The sequence below is a fragment of the Trachemys scripta genome, chromosome 2 (genome assembly GCF_013100865.1).
Source record: "Trachemys scripta elegans isolate TJP31775 chromosome 2, CAS_Tse_1.0, whole genome shotgun sequence".
In the NCBI taxonomy this organism is placed as follows: Eukaryota; Metazoa; Chordata; order Testudines; family Emydidae; genus Trachemys; species Trachemys scripta.
Window position 1 is genome coordinate 199,630,346 of NC_048299.1, and position 21,300 is coordinate 199,651,645.

Consider the following 21,300-nt stretch of genomic DNA (forward strand, 5'->3'; position numbering starts at 1 on the left):
ATTCATTGGAATTGAATGTTCGTTTGATAGCTACAGCAGGGATCGGCAACCTTTGGCATGCGGCTCGCCAGGGTAAGCACCCTGGCAGGCCGGGCCAGTTTGTTTATCTGCCGGTTAGTCTGCAGTGTCTGCAGGTTCAGATCGCAGCTCCCACTGGCCGCGGTTTGCCGCTCCAGGCCAATGGGGCCAGCGGGAAGCGGCGGCCAGCACATCCCTCGGCCCGCGCTGCTTCCCGCTATCCCCATTGGCCTGGGACGGCAAACCGTGGCCAGTGGGAGCCGCAATCGGCCAAACCTGCGGACACGGCAGGTAAACAAACCAGCCTGGCCCGACAGGGTGCTTACTCTGGCGAGCCGCGTGCCAAAGGTTGCCAATCCCTGGCCTACGGGGTCATAAGAATGATTTCTTTGACAAAATACTTAATTTTATTTGTGAATCAGAAAAGAAAGAAATGAGAGAAGTGCGTGTAATCAGGTGCAGAACAAGGTCAAGCTTTTTCTAATGTGTCTGTATCTGGCAGTTGTGCTGAACTAGCATTGTATTTGGATTGCTCTACACCATATTTCAGCAACTCTTCTCCCTTACACAGTGGGGGATAAGGGGGAAATTTATTACAGTGTGTTTGTCAGATAACCAGGCACCATGACATGATCCAATCTGAGAAGAGCAATGTATGTAACTTTCTATGATGTGATCTGCTATAGAAGCTCCATGTGATGCAGTAAGAAGCAACAAGTAGCCTTATGATGGGCACAGCTCTCTAATATGAGTCCTTTAGATTACTAATTATAGGCAGAACTGGTAGTGCTGCCTGTAGCCCAACACTTCCCATGAGCAGACATTCTTTCCAGGTGTTTGTCTCTTATAACTGCCAAACTTTAACCATTTGGACTGAAATTTCCTATGCCAGATGTCCTCTATACTCTATAGGCTATATTTTTTTAAGTGATAGTTAAAATGATTCATCCATTGCTAACAAGCAGATTAGGGGGAAGAAAAGTTCTTTTGCCTGTTTTTTTTAAAAGAAAAAAAAATCTACAGCCACTTAAGTAAGAAGCTCTAGCATTACTATGTCTCGGAGCAAGAGCTTGACATTTGGCAGAAGGTGTGTCACACTGATGTCAGGGAGATGTCTTATTGCTGATCCTTGGAAAATTCATCCAAATTTGGCCACCTAATAAAAAATATAAAAAATCTCAGTGCATGCTCAATCGAGACTTATTAGAGTTTGGAAGCTAAATTATCTGAAGATTGTTTGTCTACGCTGGGCATGCTCGATCCCTTCACAGGTCCTGTCTATGATCAGATTGTGCATGGACTATCCTGCAGAGCAACTGAGCTGAGCAGGACTTTTCTTGAAATTGCTCCTTTTGGCAGCCAGAGGTTGTACTGGTACCAGGAAGACAGGAACTGAGAACAGGGTTACTTGTCTCTCCTGTGCTCTCAATGCTTCTGTTACTGGCATTCAGGTAGCAGGGAAGAGAAGGAAGAAACAGTCTGGACGAAATGCAGAAGGGTGAGACGTGGTGGGGAGAGTGAAGGGGGAAGGATCTGGAAGAAGGTGGGGGGTTGGATAGCAGCAGAAACGGAGGGCCCTCAGACACACATCCAACAAGGAAAATCTCAACCCAAAAGGTTAAAATTTGGTAAAGTTATAAACAACTGAAAACAAGGCATTATACTAGGAAAGGTTGAGTGACCTTAATAGGCAGCCCTACCAGTTCTACTTATAACTAATATGAAGAATTGGTAACAGACAGCTGTAAAATGTGCATCAGATGAAATATGGCCTAAACTAACTTTGAACAAAATTTCTCCTCTTACTGAATTTTAATAATTGTGTGTTGTAGGTAGGTTTAACAGTAAAAATCCAACCTCTCTGGAGCAGAAACAAGGCTGATTCAGAGGAACAAGATGTAGTTTTGGAAAGCAACACATAGCCAATGTTAGGAATTCATGCCAATGAGGTAATACTCCTGGAGATTCTCAAAGCCAGGGAGTGAATGTAGACACATCTTTAATTGAAATTAATGGAAGAGATGGGCTTGTTTGCACAAACAGAGTGTGGCAAGCTGGTGTATGAATTTACCCTGCATTAGGCTGCCTCACTCTATTTGTGTGCACCTTACAGATGTGCCTTAACGGTTCACTAGAGCGCTTTGAGCTAGGCCTGTTTTTAAAAGGAATAGATAAGCGCACTCTAATGAACTTCTAACATATGTCAGTAGGATGCACATGAACAGTTAGATTGTGGAAGGCTAGTGTGGGATATATTTACACGCCAGCTTACCATGGTCCAAGTGTTCATGTAAACAAGCTCTAAATCATCTCGATGGCTTTGAAAATCTCAAGTATTCCTTAATAAAAGCTTTGTGAGAACAACCCTCCTAAAAAGTGGATGAGTATACTTTTAGGAGCCACTACAGAGAGTAAGATTTACGATCAGCCAGTTTAATTCATATTGTAAAGAAAAACAAACTTATTACTACAGGTACAGGCCACCTCTAACTTCTTGGTTGTAATCATGGGTTGAAGTTGGGTCCTTCAGCTACACAAGAGAAACTTCAATAGCTGTAGCAGTATTAAGGCTTATTATGACATATAATTAAACAGTTCTAACTTTCTACCCAGTAGAAGGCAATGGTACACAAAAACTGATTGTGTATTACAAAAGGCTTGTTGCCTGAAGCTTGAATTGGTAAAAGCTTGCATTTGGAAGGGCAGCATATGAGCATTTATGCAATCATTTTAATTTGCCACTACTGAAAACCTGTATTAGGATCTCTCTGTGCAGTCATGAGAAAGAACACTGACTCCTGGAAGTAAGAGGATGAAGTAAATTACTAAAAAAAAAATACTTAAAACTGCAATTTAAAATTTGGGATTATTTAAGGAGATTAATAATTAAAATATCTCACCTACTCGGGCTCTTGTCAAGTCTAAGGGTCACCTTCCCATTTTCACTGTTCTTGATCTATACATGATTTCAGATCACTTCCTTCTTCAGCATTCTGTCTTCTCCTTTTGTTTCTCTGACACCTATATTCTTCCCCTTGGGGTCTACTGCCAGTACTGTTTCCATGCCTTCTTGAAATGCCCTCTTCACCCTAGTGAAGTATCTGTGCTCTCCTCTTTCACACCCCTCCTCAAGAAAAACTTCTTTCAAGATACGTATTACTCTGCCACTAAGCCAGGCACTATTGTTTAATTTAAAAAACAATCACACATGCACAAAAAAATCTGCATGGTTATGGGATGAATGTACCTCTTGGAGGAACAGAAAGCTCAAGCTTTCCTCCAGCCTAGCCCAGGAAACTGTATCAGGAAACTCATGTTCCCACCCCAAAGTCCAGGAAGCAAGGAGGAACTGAAAAATTGACCATTCTGCTTACAGATATGGACTACATTGTTTACAAGAAACAGTGTAGTTCAGAGGTGCTGATAAGAAAAGACCATCACACAAGAATGGATGCTTTCTCCTTTCAGCTCTCTCTAATCTTGAAAGTAAAGTGGAGCTACCTCTTTTCCTGGGACCCTTCATAAACTCAGCCTCTGCTGCCACATCATTCATGTCTTAAGGTGTTACTAGCATCTAATTCCTTAGATTAGGCAGAACGCAGTTAACCCTTCTGCTATATTTTTTTCAGGCTGACACAGGTAACTCTGCTAAACCCTGAGTTACAACTTCATAGACCTACTGCTGGCAGAAGAAATCTTTACATAACTACATATGGAAGATTACATGCATTGTAGTATGAGATCGTCACACCTTTTTCCCTCAAAGTTTCAACAACAGAATATGCCAGGTTTGAAGCCAGCATTAAAATATAGTTCATTATGACAGGTCAAATAGTTCTACTAAGACACAGACGAATCAATTGCATACTGAAAGTACTAAACTGCTCTATGTAGAAGCAGAAAATAAAACAACAAATCCTCTATTTTTAACTATTTATCCAAATTAGCTCAGATCAGATTCAGCATCTGGTTTTCAGTTAAAGGAGACTTGCAAGAATTTTTGTAACTTTTTTGTGTGTATGTGTGTTCAGCTTTTATGCTGTATAAAGGCCTGAAAGGGTGTGGATTTTTGTTTTACTTTCATTCTGTTTGTTCAAAAATCAGGCCACCTATGCAAATCATAAAGAAGCAAAACAAACAACAACAAACACAATTTTTCTCCTTTGCAAGTTATTTTGTCTTTTTTAAACATAAACACAGTTTTACAGCTGGATCACTACAAGGGTTACTGGTACAACTTGCTCGTAGGGTGGTACTCTGCCTGGTTTGAAAGGCCTGTGCCATATCCCTTTCTACTACATAAGCCTGGTTATGAGGCTGCTCGAAGCCAAACAAAGCAGATTTCATATGAGCATCTAGGTAGGCAATGGAAGTGGGTTCAGTGGGGGGAAAGTTACCGGATTGATTTTTACCTGAATCCAGTGGTCCTAACACTCTGCTCAAGTTATATAGAAAGACTGAAGTTGCAGCCCACACCCATATACAGAGATAGCAGATGTAGGAAGAGGGCTGAGTTTACACCAGACTAGAGGGATAGATTTTTCCCTTCCTAGCTCTCTTGCACTTCCTCCCTACTTCTCATTGAGAACTGGTTTTATTAAAGGGCATACTAGCTTAGGGCTGGTCTTCACTACCCGCCCGGATCGGCGGGTAGAAATAGATCTCTCGGGGATCGATATATCATGTCTCGTCGGGACATGACAATCGATCCCCGAATCGACGCGCGTACTCCACTAGCCCAGGTAGGAGTAAGCGCCGTCGACGGGGGAGCTGTGGCGGTCGATTTGTCGCCGTCCTCACAGCGGAGTAAGTCGGATCAGATACGTCGAATTCAGCTACGCTATTCCCGTAGCTGAATTTGCGTATCTGAAATGGATCCCCCCATAGTGTAGACGTAGCCTTAATGTCCATCATTGTTTTAAGATTAGATTTAAATTTGGAGAGGTGAGAAGAGAAACATGGGAATAAATAATGAAAAAAATAAGGAACCACAGAATGTAGTGGTTAGTAAACTTTATTAATCTATATATAAATCTCCTAAACTAGAACTCAGTGTCCTGAAATAGGGATTGGGGTTGTGGAGGCATGAGAAGGGGAAAAGTAGAACAGTGTTTCATGGGAAGGTTAAGGGATCAAGGCAAAGATAGTATATTTCCCACAGACTTTTTCTCTGTATTCACATACCTAATGGAGTCACTCACAGAAACATAGTGGAGTGCATGTTGCCCAGCAGTAGAGTTAGCTGGGAACAGTTTATTCATCAGATCTAGCCTTTCTTTCCCTCTCCCCCCTGCCCTCCCATGAATTGTCTGTGACTAGATCTCAATTTACATTAATTTATTCATTGATTGAATGCACCGTCTTTGATCTTATACATTTCCCAAGAACTCTTTGTTGCAAGTATTGCTTTAAGTACAACATTTGAAATTTGAGTGTATTTGATTGGACATATAATTGCCACAATGTTTCTGTTCTCTAATTTGGATGAACGTAACCCTAAATCAGGTTTCCACTTTGAATACTTGCAAAAATAAATTCAGAACATTCTTTTCTCTGAATATTTTGCAGTGCTCACTCTAAATTTTGCTGTGAACACAAAAAAGAGATGGAAAGCAATTATGGCAAATTTGTTTAAAAATTCTAACAAATATTCATCCATAACTTTTTGAAGTATTTACGCATCATTACCCATCACTCTCCAGTCTGTGCTTTCTTTAAAGCCATTCTGGCCAGAGTCAGCCCTACAGGGATGGTACAGGGATGATACCTCCCAACCCCTGTTCTTTTGGGGCCCTGTTGTCACTTATCCATGAGCGAAAAACCCCTTTCCATATCTCTTGGCACAAAGCCCTCCAGAATTTACAGCCAGCAATTATTACCACTGTTTATTATTTTGATATAATAATCATAGGACTGGAAGGGCCCTCCAGAGGTCATCTAGTAGTTCAGTCCCTTGCACTCATGGCAGGACTAAAAATTGACCTGACAGGTGTTTTTCTAACCTACTCTTAAAAATTTCCACTGATGGAAATTCCACAACCTCCCTAGGCAGTTTATTCCAGTGCTTAACTACCCTGACAGGAAGTTTTTCCTAATGTCCAACCCAAACTGCCCTTGCTGCAATTTAAGCCCATTGCTTCTTGTCTTATCCTCAGAGGTAAATGAGATCAATTGCCTCTAATGCTTGGTGAAATTTTTCAGACAAAACTTCCTTTTACTGAAAAAAGCAGATTTGGTGACATGAAAACATTTTGCAAATTCATGTCAAATTTGCCTAATTGTTTTTGCTGAGAAAATCTAAACATTTCGTTTTGATGCCTTTAAAACAAAACATTTCAGTGTTGATTTTTTTATTCAAAATGACTTTTCGTGTAGAGTATTTGTTTTTTAAAAGGTACCCCCCCCAACAAGAAATTGTTTCAGGATGAACAAAATGTTTCATTCAATCCACACTTTGACCTGAAACTATTTTTTTTCCTGGTTTGTCTGGGAGCTAAAAAACAGGTATTCACACAGCTCTATCCTTGACACCCCAATCAGAATTCAGCTCTTCACTAGTCTAGGTGCAGTATAAACATGTAATAATAGGAGTTCCACCCCTGACTATGCCCTGTCTACATTGGCCAGGGCAAGGATGTTAGCACCTTCCTCAGGCACCAGATCTAACCAGGCTTTTCTGCTGTAGTCTGGCCATTGTAGAGAAGGCCTAATGGCAGCAGTACAGACTGTTACTAAACTGCTGTGGGCTAATCCCTGCTACCCAAGGAACCTGGTATTACATTTCTGGCAAGCCCCACGTGTAAACCACTTTCCCCAGTTCCTCCAACCCCCGCCCCCAGCCCAACAGCTGTGAGTGATTTCTAGTCCCTGGGTGTACAGGTGGAGGGTCTTTCCCTTACATAATCTCTCGGGGATTGGGGCGCACCGGGCGGGCGTCTCTTTCCTCCTCCCCTCAAGGGCCAGGGGGGAGGCAGGCTCGCCCGGGCACCCCGCGGCCAGCTCCTGGGGGGGCCGCGGCGGGGCACCGCGCTGGCTGCATGCGGGTGCAGGGGCCAGTAGCAGCGAGGGCTGCAGCGAGCGCTGTGGTGGGTGGGCGAGGGAGCGCGGGGCTCCTCCCCCTCTCCCCAGCAGCACTAACGTGCGCACACGGGTGGGGGTGTGCGAGCGGCGAGTCTCCCTCCCCGCTCCTCTCCACGGGCGCAGCCAGAGCCGCGCGTTGCAGGACTCCACTGCAGCCGCCCGCGCCTGGCCAGGAGGGCTGCGCGCTGCCACGCGGGGCAAACGCGCCCCGCACACGGCTACTGCGGGAAGCCTGGCCACAAACAGGGGATTAGCTGCAGCTGCCTCCCTCTCCTCCCCGACTCTCCCGCCAGCGCTGGACGGCCGGAGCGCGGACACCTCAAGGTAAAGACGCGCTTCGGGGTTGTTTGCTGCCCGTGTAAACGGGCGGCATGGGGGGGGGGCGCTGCATTCTGCCCCTGGCAAGCCGGCGGGGCCCCCTCCGCCTGGTCCGGGGGTGGCTGCTCCTGGGGGCTGGGGGACTCCCTTCCCTGGGAGAGGTGTCGCCCCTTGGCTCTGCGTGGAAGGGCGTGTGTGTGTGTGGGGGGGGTACTTAGCAAACGCGGGCCCCGCTGCAGGCTGCTGCTGGCGGGGGGTGTGAGGCAGAGGAGGCGAGGTTTTGCCATTGCTGCCAGGAAGGCGGGCATCACTGGTGGGGGGGCTGGAGAGTGGCGAGGGAAGGCGCCTGAGCCGCCCCCACCCCTCATATTTGCTGCATCGTAGGGCTGGAGAGTTCGTGGCTGGCCCCACGTTGTGGTTTGCCGCAGGTGTCTGGGCGAGAGCGGCTGGTCTGCGCGGAAAGCGGGGAGCCCCTCCTCGCTTGCCCCTCTGAGTCCCCCGGGCCCCGCTCGCCCGCCGGGTGTCTCTCTCTGTGTTGTTCTCGCAGATTTCCAGCCCCGATCCGCATGGACTCATTCCTAGTTCACAACACCGCGGGGATGTAGTAACCATGATAACGATCGCTGCCCCCCCCGGTGCACCTAGCACAGAGACGCGCGCACACACAGAGGATGATAGTACAGCAGAGGCTACTAAAATAGGTCCCTTGCTTGCTGTGTGGGCTTGACAGCTAGTTCGGCTTGCATCCGCACCCTCCCCCCCCCCCACACTCTAGAAAAAGAAGTAGGGTGAGAATTGTGTGCTCTCCCAGCAAAGCCCCGGGTTGGGTATTCCCTGACACCGAGGGAAGACCCTGCCTGTATTCGGTAGTTCAGAGTGAGCAAATTGAGTAAGCCGGGCTAGGTTTAAAAATCAAACAATGCCCGCTCCGCAGGGCTGGAGGGAGAGGGCTAACACATTACACTTTCATTTTCTGGGAGTGCGGCTGCTGGAGAACCTTTCGAGGCAGAAAGGGGGAAGAAATGAAGACTGCATTCAGGAGTCTGCGCTGCTGATGTATTTAGGAAGTGTAAATCTCTCTCTGTGCGAGAGAGGATGGCTGAAAACCCAGGGAAGGCTGAATTGGTCATAGTTCCTTGTCAGTTTAAGCTACTGCGTTTGGCTCAGCTGATGCTAAAAGAGGTTCAGCACTGAAATGTCTGGAGGACCCTCGTTAATAAACCCCATCACTAGTCAAGGAACAGCAAACCTAGTCTGTGTGTTTGTATGAAGGGACAGACTGGGGAGGTCAAGGCTTTTAGATGAACTAGAAGCTCATCATCCCAATCTCTTTCACAGTAGAGAGATGTTTCGGTGTGGCATTTTCCCTCAAAACACCTAATACACAAAAGCAGCCAAATGTAAACAACATATTGTAAAGATCAATAAATGTTAACTGGACAGTTTCTGAAAAGCCAGGATTATTTGTCTCCCCCCCTCCAGGGGGTAAAATGGCCAGTATTCAATTTGGGCTAGGACCTGAGGACCACAAGGTATTTGAAGTTGCTGTTAGGGATAGTTGGGAAAATCTATGACACAGAAAAGTCTCATTTATGCTATTTGATTAGGAATTTGGGTCCTTTAACTTGGATTGCATTTAGGGAAGGCATTTTTACTGCTCATGCTACTCAGTATTCATAATGGGGATTTTCATTTGATTTGCATTTTTGAGCAGGAATGGTGTACAGAAAGTAAAGGGTGTAAACATGCCCTCCCAGACAATCACCAGGAGACTTTTCTTCTTGTGACTTGATTGGTGGTAGCGGTGGGGATTTAAGGCATTTCAAAAGCAAATTTGGAGAACGTGTAAATCTTGCACTTTTTTTTTTAAAATCATTTTCTAGATTTCTGAAGAGGCAGAGTGGGAGAAATGGAACATATCTTGTTTTGGAGGATTATTCTCACCTACTGTGAACAGATTCAAATTTATATAAATCTCCCAGTATCTTGAGAAAAATATCACATTTAGCAAGGGCCGTTATGTAATTGTGGTTTTATTTTTGTAATCTAGATAAGGATAACAGTCAGAAAACTATTGTACTGTGTTTATTTTTAAACAAGATTGATGTATTTATTTAGTCTGGGGGGAATGCTGAGAAATTAATATTAATCAGGAACTACTTTGATTCTACATGTGATTTTTTTGGATAATGATTTATTCATATTTTTATATTTACTAGAAGTATACTGTATACATTTTCTAGTTAAAAAAAACGTAGCTGACCTATGATGAAAACCGGAAAACACTGAGAATAGTTGTCTAACGTTCTGATAATCTACTTCTAAATTAATATCAAGGGCATAGATGTGATAATCATAGATGACAGATGCTCTCCCTGTTGCATTATACAATACATTTCTATATTAATAAACATATACTATTTTATATAGTGGTCAATTTTAAAAGGTAACATTAGCCTGCAAAGGTCTTTGAGATATAGTAGCACACTTCAAAAGTTTCTGCTGGTTTGATAGATGTTACCTGTTCCACCAGTATTCCCCCCTGTTAAGTACAGGGGTTATCCTGAAACAACTGGAGTATCCAATACCACTGTTAACTGTTGGTGAATACTGAGTGTTTAGTGACAATCACTGTATTTCTTTTTCCTTCTTCGCTCTTTATACTTGTTTTCCTGTTATACTTCCGAATTATTGAAATCAGATGTCAGCTAATGAAAACAAACATCAGCACAAATGCTGTATTTTTTTACTAGAGAGGTAATTAGGTACTTTATTTTTTAAGTTAACAGTAGTGCTTTGCTTTATGTATTTTTCTGAATTAAAGGGATTTTTTTTCTCAACTAACCAGGCATTTTGATACTACATTTTGTAAATAGTCGCTTAATCAGAGACCATTCTAATCTATTTAGTGTTGGATGGGCACTTTAATCATATAAATATAAAATGTGCGTGAGAGATATTTTGTGATGTTGCCCTTCGTATAATGATATTACAGCTGAGGGCAACTGAATTAGTCACGCTAGCATCTGGAAGTACAACATGTAATGTGCATACAGTTGTTAAAAGAATATATTAGATAAAACTCAGTTCCTTAACAAATAGCTTTTGGAAGTACTGTCCACACAATTTCACATTATGATTTTCAAGCTATAGTCTCAGAGTGTGAAACTTGATTCAAGATATTCTAACTGTAACAGACGGGCACAATGCCGTCAAATCTGTGGTGTCATTTTAAGACGATAGAGCTCAAGGCACTTAATCATGAGATATTGTATCCTATCCTTAATCTCTGTAACCAAAATTAATTTTTACGGCTTCTACAGTGTAATCTTTCAAGATTTAAGAAGGCTGTTTTTGTCAGTAATATATAATATATGTTGTGTGCCTCTGTTAATTCCAAATTCTGGACCTCTGCACAAAGTCCAGCCAAAGGAACCTGAATAGGGGATCTCCATGGGAACTAGAGGAATGGAATCCTTTCCCTTACCGCAGGACAAGAATACAAGCATATCCATTCTATAGCTTCTAGCAGCAGTCACTGGCACCTTCTTCTTTTACATGGGATTGTTGTTGAGTGACTATGCATAGCTGTGCCTTTGCTGCTCCCTAATGCTTCCTCTCTGCTATCTCAAACAGAGCGGTGGTCATGCGGAGGGTGCACAGTATCCTTTCACATGCGCAGCATTGCTACAGTTGTTGCCCCTACATTTTGTTCCTTCCACCCCATAGGGTTGACCTTCATGAATATGCTTTTTGCTCTTTGAAGAAAGCACTTTTTTTTTTTTTTCTGTCAGGCAGTTGGTTTGAAGACCTGCCACATGCTGGTCCTATCTATGTCTAAGAACTCAGAGAACCTTATTTATTTCATTTCTTTTTATTCCACTTTGGAGGAATGATGGACCTTTCTTCTTTGTTATGTAGGACTTTCTTGGACAAAGTTTCTTATGGTGTTATGATGTGGCTTTGTATAATTTGAAAACATTTGTGAGGGGCAGGGATTTTCTTTTTGTGTTGATATTTGATGTCCAGATTTCTATTTGGGTAAAGATATGTGATATTGGATCATTTGAAAACATCTGCTAGAGCAACCAGCCTTAATACAAATACTAGTATCATTTGTGGATCTGTAATTAGAAGGCAGATACTAATTCCAAGTCTAGCTCCTCAAACTACTCTTACTTGGTGGTGAGTTGTTCAGGTCTATACACTCTTTAGAATGCTTCAGGATGCTTTGGAATCATGGAACATATTTCTGCTCCAGGAACCCTCCACTTCCACCATGTTTCTATGGGAACTACCTTGTTATCCCTTCTTTTTTAGAAAACTATTCTCTCTATCACATCAATACCAGCTCAAGAAGCCATCACTATATGCAAAACCAGATACCTTTGGAACATGACCTACTAAAGAGAACTGAGTTTGCACCTCTTTTCACTGTTTTCTAGTATGCGGACAGCTGCATTTTATTTCTTTTAAGCTGAGGGAACAGTATTTGATCAGTGAGAAGCCATTTTCAAAGGGTTCTCTATAGGATGTCAGTTACCCTTCCCATATCCTAAACTATCATTCCAGTTCCACACCACGATGTTTATTCCTATATTGTAAGAATTTCAAACCAGGATGTTGTCTCACAGTTCCTTCTTTTCCAACCTCAAACCCACATAAAAATATCCTTTCTGAATTCCCATGCACAAGAAAACTGGTGATTTGAGAACTGTGGGCCCTCTGTATAAGTGTGTGAAGAAGAGTAAACTTTTAGATGCTGGTAGGTTGTCTTCCTTCAGGCTGTGACTCAGTTGCTACATTTTTATCTCCGGACCTCAAAGATGTGTATTGCCAGTTCGTATTTGACTGTCCCACAAATTATGCCCAATGTTCTCCGGTTCAATAAAACTCCATTCTGTGCAGGACCTGGGTGAGGAGAAGAATGTATTTTATCTTGTGATTCCCAGGACTACTGGGGGCTAGTTTTATGCACAGCACCAGTAAAACCAACTCCAAGATTGCTCTAATTTGTGTTGGCTTGTAACAGCTCCCAGCAAACACTTCTGATGTCACTGTGGGGTGGCATAGAAGGATGTAGAGCCTATGCTGGATCTTACTCCAGCTAAGATTCCTCAGGCTATTATTCAGCAGCCTGGTCTGAGAACCTGCTTGGACACTTTTTGTCTTCCAGGCTCAGTCTTAATCCCTATCTAGAGCATACAGGCGGAAAGTAACAGCTGCAGATAGCAACTGGAGCAGTCTCATTAAAACCAGCTAAGGTGGGTTGGTAAGATGGCAGGCCAGTGTTTAATAAATAAATTAAAATACCATAATAGAGAGTCGGGGTTTCTGTGGCAGCTGCCCCAAAAGTAACTTCTGTAGCCAATTCTTTGTTGGTATTCTGCAGCTGTCTTGCGAGATGATGGTTTCATAGGCTGAGCATGTAAGTATCTCTCTGATTAACATGTTGAGAACTGCTTTATCTGATGTTCTCACCTTGTCTTACACACAGTAAAAGTGTTGAGAAATGAAAAAGAAACCTTGGTTTCTATTAGTTGGTAATAGGCTCAACTGTACCTTTTACCCACCACCTTAGTAAGGGGTTAATGTGGAGATGCACTGCTCCAGCAGAAGCACTGGGTGGCATCATGTCTCAGAGAAACACAATGCCTCATGGAACTCCCCGGTACTCAGGGAGGTCATGCCTCGTGCTGTGACTTCAAGGAGTTGAACATTCTCCTATGCCAATGGTACATCTCTGTGGTGTACGGTGGGACAAGGGCCATGGCCCAGCTGCTTCCTCTCCTTTTGCTGTGGGCCTAGGGATGCTAGAAGCTTGAGGTTTCCATCTGTGTCTAACCACAAGGAGGCTGACAGAGGCTTCTTGTTCTTCCCAGTTCGCACCCATTCTCTGCCTATGCACCTGTAGAGCAGCCGGGCATAATTTAGCCCAGTATTTGCTATTGTGGTTGATATTCCTCCTGTCAACTATATTCCTCCTGCTGCTATACCTCTTTGTTTTCATATTTTCTGCCACAGGACAACTCTGTAGAACTCAAGAAGAGTGAATTCCTGTAGTTTCTTACAAAATGGGATCCTGTCGTAGCAAGTCATCTACCCAACTGTTTGCCTCATCTCAGAGAGAGCAGGTCCCTTCCTCATGGAGTAAAGGCTTATTTGATGAAGAGAGGAACTTAAACAAATGTTCTTAAACATATTTTGTGAATGCCATAATCTCTCTCTTGTTTTTTCTCCCAGTGACAAGAGGTGTATTACATGGCTGAGAAGCAAATAAGAATAAACGGGGAAAAAACTCACACAAAGGATAAATAGTGCAGCTAGGACTCACTTTTATGAGTTCTTAGGTGGTAGCCACACTGGCTGTATCAATAAAATATTACAACCATTGTGATGTCAAAACAAGTTAATTTCATCCAGATCCAAACAGGCTAGTATATTTGTATAGTTCTGTTAGCTGAAGAACATTAGTATGATGTAACATAATATATTTATCATATAATATAATTTCATGCATAGCATACAATATTATTGAACCATTTTCTATGGGAAAATCACCTTGAATAGTTAGACATTTCTGTTTCTAGCATTAATAGTTTTAATAAATATATGCAGTCTGTTTATTTATATATAGACTCAACTAGCATTGACAGTTATTAGACCAGTAATTGTGTATCCAAAAATATACTGTATAGAGTATTGTTTTTATTTTTTACAGATTACAGGGAAATGCTTACATTTATTTGGGAAACAGTCATTCTTAGTGAGAAAAGGTATTATTTTTATTGATGCACTTATTTATGATATTTGGTCAAGAGATTAGATATTTGCTGCACTAAATAAACTCAAAATTGCACTACGGAGCCTTTGTTTCATGCCCTCTGAATGTTTTCTTGCCGATAGAGAGAAGATGAATCTAAAAGTATTTATAGTAGAGGTACTGATGTTGAAGTCAATAGAGGCTAATGTGCGGTGAACAAACCAGCTGGCTGCTTGCTTATCCAAGAGAGCAGTATTTATAAATCTACCTGCTAAGATGCTATGAACTCATTTGTTTTATTGGTTCTTAGATTTCCATTTTTAAAACTATAGTCTAATCTAACCCACATAGATATGGGACAGACAAAATCACTTGAAAGATGAGGGGTTTTGTTTTTTTTCCCCCAAGAAATTCTGCAGAGTTGTCATAAGGCCCATATCAGTTCAACTACAGTACTTAATGTTTAATTGCAGATGAATAACAGTTCATTTCTAATAGGTTAGTGACATAAGGCAACATAGTACCTGGTAATTACCATTTTCCTCTGAAAATCTGCAAATGTGTGATACCAATAAAGATCTCTTACCATAGATCAGCAACAATGCTCTAGTAGATTTCTGGGCTGCAGAATGCTCGTGGTGCTATTTTATTTCTCTGTAACTGAGAATGGTGGTATATTTGCTATCTGGGAATTTGTACACTGTTTTATAATGGAAGATATATGGCAAAATTATGTGTGAACAAGGGTATTTATGCATGAAAAGGGGTATTTTCTATTCTTTCATCTATTGCTAGTTAAGTGTTTCAGTCATCCAGTCAATAGACAGAAACAACATTGCATGGCTTACGTGACAATACACCACAAATAAATAATGAATGGGCTAAGTGAACAGTACATTTACAACCCACAGATAGTTTATTAGCGTAAAGTATTTGGCAGCTACTTGCAAGTTACAGGGTCAGTTTGCAAACAGGGGTGGGGGGGAAAGGGATAAATATAATCCGGTAACTTGTTTGCAACCAGTAATTTGTCCAGTTCTATAAATAATATGCTGCTATTAACAATTTACATCAGTAAATGGGGGATCTAGACAAGTATGAATATCCTTATGAAGACAAGCTTGCCCCCCCCAAATTCATGTAAACAAAGGCCCAATCATGTGAATATTATTTGCGATTTTTGAACAAAGAGTAGAAACATGGACATGTTCTGCAATACAGTATTTGACTAGCTTTAGTTACAAAGCACCAATAGTGTGCTAAGTACATATAAAACCAACATAGCATGTTTTGAATTAATTTACCTTTTGCATAAATAAAAAATGGAGTTTCCTACAAAAACACTTCAGTTTGTACCCTGGGCTTGATCCTGCACTCACTTTAATGGAGATCTCTTTTGAGCAGGGAATTCAAGACAAGCTCTTTGACCTATCAAAAGCAGATGAGTTTATGTGAACAGCAGGTAGGTGGTGTGTTACATTGGGGATGTTCCATTACCCAAATGCTATGCAAACACCTTAATTGATTATGCTTAGCCTACTGCTTACCTGTTGTTTTTTTTGCACTACTTTTGGAGATATATATGGTAAGGGATTCGATCATACCATCTTTTTAGAAGGCCAGACTTCTCTCCAGAGCATGGAAAAAGTGAACAAGGTACATGCATTGCATCAATAATACTCCCCTTATTCTAGGCTTAGATTGTCCCTGGGAAAACCTGTCTGTAGCAGAGGACCTTATGAGAAAGAGGACTCAGCTTCATGTTTCAGTTTCTTCTGAACTCTTCAGTCACTGAGACAAGGTTTACTCCCCTTGGAAGACGATGCAGGGACTTGGCTCTGCCACCATACCCACTCTCTTGGCAGACTTTCCATTTCTGTGGACACTTCAGGTTGGCTTATGCTGCCATCCACCTTGCTGAGTATTTTGGCTCTTGAACTTTAGTATGGCCAGAAGAGAGTTGGACCTTTTGTATTAGGCTGGAGAGAGGTTTAATTTATGAAGAAAGTCTTTCCTCTAAAACTTAGTAAAGATCAGATGTGTGGCAGTATATCACCTGGGAACCATGTACATATGTAAATCAGATCTGCAAAAAATCTCAAACTATTGAAGTTAATTATTTGTGTATAATGATCTCATGTTAAACTGTTGAAGAGCAGTGTATAATACAGTACATTATTATTTAGGACTAAATCATACAAGTCTTTCACACACAACTACACATGGAGAACACTGGGAGAAGGTTTGCAGGGTCAGGCGCTTATTCTGTAAAACACAACATAGTTCAGAAAGACTTGTTATTGTAGGAAGAGATAATAAATGGAGGATTCAGGGATCCAATAGGACTTTGTGTTTTTACAGAACAATTGTGACCCATTGGGAGCTCTGCTGTCCCATTTTAATCTTCTTTGTTTCCCTTACCCTAGTAGAGAAGAATATAGGGCTTTTATAAGTGGTTCAGAGATTGATTTAGACATGCTGACCTGCTCAGGATATTTCATGTCCACTTCCTTCACAACTATAATGCATTCAAAACTGACTATTATGTTGGTCCCAGTACTGTTTGAATAGACTAACAGTGTGTTATCCCAGTTGTGTTGTATGAATTGGTCTTTTACAATTAAAGACAGATAAATCTATTGACATTTCATTAGCATTGAGCATGAAGCTTTACATGCAAACAATTGGCCTTGTTCACTGTTCCTCTCTCCCATCCCACAATAGTTGCTGGTCCTAAGTCACAACATGGGTGGCAAACCTGGAGTACATGCTGAGATCGAAGTTTTTCTTCCTTTTAGTTTTTGCATTTTTGTCTAGGCAGGATTGATCTTTTAGGATTTTGTCTTACTCAGCCAAACAGGGAGGGGGTAAGATCCCTTAACCTCCATGCCTTCTTAGCCTACTTGCAGTTTAGTTCTGCCCCTGGTCTCTAGAAACTCCCCACAGTGTGGAGAGAGGCTGGGAGTAGCTGGCCAAATGCAAGGGGGATGTAAGTGGAATCCTTTCAGGAGGAATTGTGGCTGTGAATTTCTGCCACAGAAGCAGCCCCAGGAAGGACGCTTACTCGGGGCTAACCTGAAAGCCCAATCCAGCCCTTAGTGATCAAACCCTTCATACTACCTGTGACGGGTTGGATCACAGAAACCCCCTTGGGAGCTGCCACCCGATGTGCAAAGACTACCCCTGCTTCTGTTTTCCCTGCCAGCTCAGGACTCCAGCACCCTGTCTTGCTGAGTCAGACACTCCCGTCTGGCTCCAGACACAGATCCAGGGTCAGAATCTCCTGTCCCAAAGCTGCAAGTTTACCTGAAAACAGCTCGCAGTAGTGTGCTTGTCTTTAGCACTCAGATGCCCAACTCCCAATGGGGTCTAAACCCAGATAAATCCGTTTTACCCTGCATAAAGCTTATGCAGGGCAAACTCATAAATTGTTCGCCCTCTATAACACTGATAGAGAGATATGCACAGTTGTTTGCTCCCCCAGGTATTAATACATACTCTGAGTGAATTACTAAATAGAAAGTGATTTTATTAAATACAGACAGTAGGATTTAAGTGGTTCAAAGTAGTAACAGACAGAACAAAGTAGGTCACCAAGCAAAATAAAATAAAATGCGCAGATCTATGCCTAATCAAACTAAATACAGATAATCTCACCCTCAGAGATGCTTCAGTAAGTTTTTCTCAGACTGGACATCTTCCAGGCCTGGGCACAATTCTTTCCCCTGGTACAGCTCTTGTTGCAGCTCAGGTGGTAGCTAGGGGATTCTTCATGATGGCTTCTCCCCTCTCTGTTCTCTTCCCCCCTTTATATATCTTTTGCATAAGGCGGGAACCCTTTGTCCCTCTGGGTTTCCACCCCCCCCCCTCACTGGAAAAGCACCAGCTTAAAGATGGATTCCAGTTCAGGTGACATGATCACATGTCACTGCAAGACTTTATTACTCACTTGCCAGCACACACACATACAGGAAGACTCACAGGTAAATACAGCCATCTGCAGACAATGGGAGTCATCAAGATTCCAAACCATCATTAATGGTCCACACTTTACACAATTACAATAGGCCTTCAGAGTTACATTTTATATTTCTAGTTTTAGATACAAGAGTGGTACATTTATACAAATCAGATGATCATACTCAGTAGATTATAAGCTTTGTAATGATACCTTACAAGAGACCTTTTGCATAAAGCATATCCCAGTTACGTTACATTCACTTATTACCGTATTTTCTCTAAAACTATCCCAGTTACATTATATTGACTTCTTATCAAGTTTTTATAAAACCATATAGACTGCACAACGTCACACTACCCTTGAAAACATACTCATAATGTTGAGAATTAACACTGTTAGTCAAATACCACTGGCCATGTAATATCACCATGGATACAATCACAGTGGAATGGGAAGGTTTACCACTATAATAACCATAGTAGATTGACAATTGCAGAGCAAATAGTATTTTGAAAGAATTTTATATAAGATGATGTGCCCCTCCACAAACTGTAAATAATCACTTCATTATTTAGTGTGCCGTGATATATGAATGAATTTTTAAAAAATTGACTACAGTACAGCTGTACTGTGAAGCCTAATGTGATAAAGGTTTTCCTACCACTAGTAGAGTCCAATAACTTATTACTACAATTAAGATTCATAGATGTGATTCATTCTGTCTAACCAGATACAAATTGGTTTTTATTTGTGTAGTAAGTTATTATTCAAAGCCATAGCTGAATTCATATGATACAAGAATATTTAAAGGACCACTGAATTAACTATATTTCATATATATTTGAAACAAATAAAACTTTTTGACCAAACAATGTTGAAATGATTACTCAAACTAAAACACAGGCTACTAATCAAGAGGCCAGTTCCTATGCCTAGTGAAATTAATTGCAAATCTCCCATTGACATCCCTTGGAGCAGGACTGAGTCCTATGTTAGATACTGAAACGTACAATATTTGTAACCCAGATAGATGGTCATTTTCTGGTTTGTTCATCCTTGCTAAGTATTGTTTTAAGCTTTACTGCCTGCTGTGTCTTTTGCAGAAGACAAATTATAGCAAAGCCACAGTATAGTGAACAAAAACTTAATTCATTTTAATCAGTGTGTGGATTGCACACATTGAAATCTGTCAGAAATGGATACATTAAGTAAAGGAAAAAAAATCATGTTTTGGTGTCTGAATTACCAGATTAGTCATGGATTGTTGCCCACAAACAATTTTACAGAATCTTAACAGATAGTACTTCCTGTCTGCTAGGTTCCATTATTGTCTTTACAGTATTCTGCTAGTCACACTGAATAAATTCATTGGATTTTCACAGGGATAAGTTTGAATAAATGCTGTAATTTATCAGCGTGCTTGCTTAAGTTAGTACACATAGTTTCAAGGGTTTTTCCCACCCACTGTAAAAATCAGAAGGAAAAATGCTGAAAATGTAGGATTAATTTTGGCTGTATTTAGAGTTGGGTAAATACTCTTTGGGGGGGGGGGGCGGGAAGACAATTAATCATGACTTAGTCACTAACTATTTTTACTAGTTCTGTTTGTATTTAATAAAATACGAAATCAAAATAAAAAATACTAAGGAAATAGTTCTGCCAAAGAACCTTTTTTTTTTGTTGTTGTTTGTTTGTTTTTTAGCCTTTTCATAATGTCAAAATAGGCCTGATCCTGTTTTCCTTGTGCACCCACTATCCATTGATTTCAGGTAAATTCCTACCTAGTGCTACATGGAAGCACAAATTACATTGTCATTATCCTATCTCTCAGGAGACATTAAGCACCAAAGGCCAGGTTCTTCTCTAGCGCATCATCAATGAAGTAAATGGAGTTATAGCAAGGATGAATGTGACCCAATGCCAAATTCAAGTAGGTATGAAACTAAGTACTTGGAGCCAACTACTGAGTTGTTCATTCTGGAATTCTAATTTTTGGCATATGGTATGTACACATACTTAATTCTCTTATCTCATCCAATACTTTTCTAAAGAAAAGGGGGGAGAGAAGAAAAGTGACTGACAGGAGTATTGCATCACTGGCTAAAGAAATGGGAACAAATTCACCTGTGATGTAAACCTGTTAGATTATGTCAGGAAAGTATTTGGTCCTTCGTGACTTAATATTCTATAAGTGCCATATTAGGCATCACAGTAGACGGAGGTTAAGATAAACAAGCATGAAAAGTGCAAAGGAAAAGGCTTACCTTCTATGCAGTAATATTATAATTTGACAAATCATACGTATGAAGCTAAATACAGTAGCAAATAAGTGAAACCATATTTTTTCTCCTTGTTGCTTTAAAGAAATGTTTTCTATTGAGCTTAACTCTATTGTCAGGCTAATGAATTTGAAGCAAAATTGTGCTTTGTAAAAGGAAAAGAATTTATATATAAATTATGACTTGAACCACAGAAGAAAACTACATCAAACTGAAACAGTCTAAATAATTTGTTTTTTGTCTAGCTTAACTGTAAATAAGCACTTTGTTCAAGTGACCTTTCTCAAATGAAGTAATAAAAATGTACAGCAAAGCATGAAAGTAACAAATCAGTCTCTTCGAGCTTTAAAATATTTAGGCCTGCATTTATGATGATAATTCAGAAGTGACTTTCCCGTTTCACAGATGGTAAATTAAATAGTTCATTTCTGCAGTTTCAGACCACTTAAGTTAGTTAAATAAAAAGGTTTTGTTACATATACTTAATATAATGCCACATTAATGTGAAAATGGTAAACTTATAAACAATTTCAGTGCTAAACAAACCGTAACAAATACCATTATTTTCCATATAATTGTGTGATACATGAAATTAGTAAGAGGTTAGAAGGAAAGTATGCTCGTATTTCTAAAATCTATCATTAATCACAAAATTTAGTTTATCAAGAACCTGAATTGCAATCCATTTATATTAATTTCAGTAAGATATTCTCTAAGGTCACACTGTTAGAATTGGAGTACTTGTGGCACCTTAGAGACTAACAAATTTATTAGAGCATAAGCTTTCGTGGACTACAGCCCACTTCTTCGGATGCAGTCCACGAAAGCTTATGCTCTAATAAATTTGTTAGTCTCTAAGGTGCCACAAGTACTCCTGTTCT

The 21,300-nt window shown here is 40.9% G+C and overlaps 1 protein-coding gene across 1 annotated transcript in view; it reads left to right on the top strand.

Annotated features, from left to right (window-relative positions):
- The first annotated feature begins 7,075 nt into the window (after positions 1–7,075).
- Positions 7,076–21,300, top strand: part of DLGAP1 (DLG associated protein 1) — a 632,647-nt gene continuing 618,422 nt past the window's right edge. The window contains exon 1 of the mRNA XM_034762696.1: positions 7,076–7,422. The gene's annotated coding sequence lies outside the window, so the exon portion shown is untranslated. The remainder of the gene's footprint in view (positions 7,423–21,300) is intronic.